Below are 3,363 nucleotides of genomic sequence, written 5' to 3' on the forward strand. Positions count from 1 at the left end.
AAATATTTAAGCAAGTTTTTAAAATGTTTCTCATCTATTCTATCTGTATGCAACAGCCCAGCACAAAGAAAACCACTAAGCACTTGCCCACATAATAAAATCAGCTACTTACATTAGAGAGCAGTTTTGCACTCCTCAGCCCACCTCCATTCTCATGTAATCCTCTCTCTCTATTTTCTGGCCTCTAAATCCCATTAGCTGCCTGAATAGGGTGAAGTAAAATATACTTAGAAATTTAGGATCAAATTTAAAACTGCCACCTAGGCCCCTGTCAAGTGCAAATCCTGGCAACAATCTCACAAAGGTGTCCTGAAATAGGAGTCTGACTGGGCATCGCAATGGCCAAACACCAGCCAGGGGTCCAAGAATTCCTAGACACCATGTTAACGCCCTTGGCTTGGCTTGAACCTATTCTTCTTTTCCTTCTTCCATATTTTCTCTGGGCTATTTCAACCCACCTCTATTTCTAACCTTGTCTTCTGGACACGAATGCTATCAAATTGTTTTCCAAAGACACATTTCACAGGATGATTTCATTCCACGCAGCTTTCATTTCAATACAGCGAAGCAGCACAATGAATACATGATTTAACAACGCCATTTAGCATTTCATGCATGTTCAGTGGGGTTTTTTTTCCTTTGTGAAATTTGGAACAAAATATTAATGAAACTTCAGAAAAACCAATTAAAGTCTTACCTTTGGTTTTAAATTAACTAATCAATCAGGTAGCTCTATTTTAGAGGAGAGAACTTCTGAGTAGGTAGTACAGAATTGAGGAGTGTGGGCTCTGAAGCCTGACAACTGGGGTTTTAATCTGCACTGCGCTAGGAACCAAATGTGACTTCAGGCAAATCACTCAGCACCACATGGAGACTCAGTTGGCTCATCTGCACAATGGGAACCATGGGACATACCTGAGAGGGTTGTTGCACAGGTCTCACACTTTCATCCAGGAAAGCCTTTGGAACAGTGCCTGGCAAGTAGTAAGCACGCAAAAAACATTAGCCTTTATTGATATGTTAACCTGGAGGAAATATGAAGAAGAGCATAACTGTATATTCTCAGGGATAAAACTTACCACTTTTCTCCAGAATCATCTTTCAAATTAATCTATACCCAGGACAATAATTATCATGATGAACCTGTGATTAAGTCTCAAGGCAGCATATATTTAGAGAACAAAGTACAAGGTAACTATTTTTCGAGAGCTTTGTGAAACGGTAATATGCATATAGAAGGTCGAAGCAAAATATAGTAGCAGTTTCACTTTTAATCTTTCCCATTTTTAAAAAAATGTGTAACAACACCACAGTTGTAAAATAAAGCTTTCTCCCTTCCCGCATATATAGGGCATTTTGCAGGTATATTCTATTCTCTATTAAATTCTAAAACTTTAGTAGAAAAAGTAGAATATACACATACTCTTACAATAGTGTCACACAAAGACTATTTATGACACATTTCTGAGTTTACCGACGCCAGGGTTAGTCAGGCTAAGCTAAATTCTGGCATGATCTGTTGACAGGGAGCAGACAAGTGCTGCACAGTTCAACACTGCGGGGGGCGGGGGCGGGGGCACAAACACCTGGAGCGTCTTAAGCCGGGGTACAGCTTGAACTTGACATTACGTACATTCGGGCAACCTCCGACACAGTGAGGGTCCTGAAGCGGAACGCCGGCCCCCAGGCCGCGCGGGAGCCGGGGCGGCGGGTTCGAGGCCAGGACGCGGCGGCCGCCCCGCCTCGGCGCGCGCTCCCGGCGCCGGAGCCCAGCGGGCGGGGCACGAGCCGAGCGGCCCGGGTGAGCGGGGGAGGGCCGGAGTCTAGGAACTAAGGGCGAGTGCGTGAAAGGACGCGGGGGCTTTTGCGCGGGACGCACACGCCCGGCCCGCGGCTGGCAGGAAGCGCCCACCTGGCCGCACGGGGAGCGAGGCGGTTGGAGGAGGGGCCCCTGCGCGCCCGGAAGCTGAAGAATGCCCCACCTCCGCCTGCCCGCGGTCCGCGAAGTGAGACCCGCGGCTGTTCTTCACCGGCTCTGAAAATCCAGCTCAGCGTAGCCCAGAGGCCTCAACCCCCTGATTTGTGCAAAACTGCCGGCGACAATCTCGTAAAATAGAAGAGCGTCCCTGGGTGGGCTCGAACCACCAACCTTTCGGTTAACAGCCGAACGCGCTAACCGATTGCGCCACAGAGACTCCGATGCGATTGCCGCCTCCAGCCATAACCTTTATGAAGAATAATAAAGGCAGCGCGTGAATGTTTCTTTCTTTTCTGCTTGCTGATTCCTCTCACTAAAATCCGATTTTTTCCAGTTAGCATTTCTAACCCTTTAATTCTATTTTCTACCTTTAAGCATACTGTAAAATTATAAAATACAGCAAGATCGAGCAGAATTTCATATTGCAAGAGTGTTAAAATACTGCTGTTACTCCCCACCCGCCTCCCGTTTGGAACGTTTTGTTTCGGGGAGTTAACTATTTATTATGTTTGCTTTATAGGGAAATAAAAATTTTAATCTTATGAGAAACTTTCCTTTTGTTCCAAACTCTATCCGGTGCTTTGTTCACTAATCTTCATAATTTTCTTGTGTAGCATTCCCAAGGTCATCTGAATTGTCTCCGCCTTCTTCATTTTTATATTCAGGTATTATTAAAATAATCCCTATATACAATTCCCATTTGTTGTGTACTAATCTCTAAATGCAGTTACTCATCACTTACATTTTGTTACTGGAAAAAGACATTGGGAAAAAGCTACAGCATTATTCTTTAATCTCTGTACACTATAGTTAATTGCTAAATTCACTCCCTAGTCTCCCTGAAATTAGCCTGTACACCTACATTTGAACTATGCCACTGAAAACATACATTTCACAGGATATTTACAACCCAATTTGAGGAAAGAGAAAGAAGAAAAAAAAGTATGATTTATGACTAACGCCTGAAAATCCCTAACACAGAAACACCTGTGGCAAACATTACACCCCTGTAAATACACTATATGAAAATCTTACCCTTTGTGTGACTATGTCCTGAAGCCTTTTGAGATAATCTTCAAAACCCTAGACACTTCCCTCCCCCACTTCCCGCCTCAGAGAATTGCTACTTTCCACTTGACAAATCTATATTTAAATTTTTAACAGTCACTAAATTGCTGTCTAGAATCCCTTGAGGAAGAATTCATATCTTGATTTATAGAAGTTGTATGTGATGTGCCTTAGTCCAATCAACATTCTGAGTTCCTGTGGCTTGATAAGACAACTCAGATTGGCTTTGGAACCTATTAGTGAAGTTCCTTGAAAGCACTGAGATATCAAACAGCTGTGGATTCATACCAAGCTGTACCACTCTGCCCTCAAAAAAA

At 43.7% G+C, this 3,363-nt stretch overlaps 1 non-coding gene across 1 annotated transcript; it reads right to left on the bottom strand.

Moving 5' to 3' along the window:
- Positions 1–2,121: 2,121 nt before the first annotated feature.
- TRNAN-GUU (transfer RNA asparagine (anticodon GUU)) lies at positions 2,122–2,195 on the bottom strand. The gene has a single exon. It is a non-coding gene; the product is annotated as a tRNA-Asn (tRNA).
- Between the last annotated feature and the right edge of the window lie 1,168 nt (positions 2,196–3,363).

The sequence above is a fragment of the Ovis aries genome, chromosome 13 (genome assembly GCF_016772045.2).
Source record: "Ovis aries strain OAR_USU_Benz2616 breed Rambouillet chromosome 13, ARS-UI_Ramb_v3.0, whole genome shotgun sequence".
NCBI classification, from domain to species: domain Eukaryota; kingdom Metazoa; phylum Chordata; class Mammalia; order Artiodactyla; family Bovidae; genus Ovis; species Ovis aries.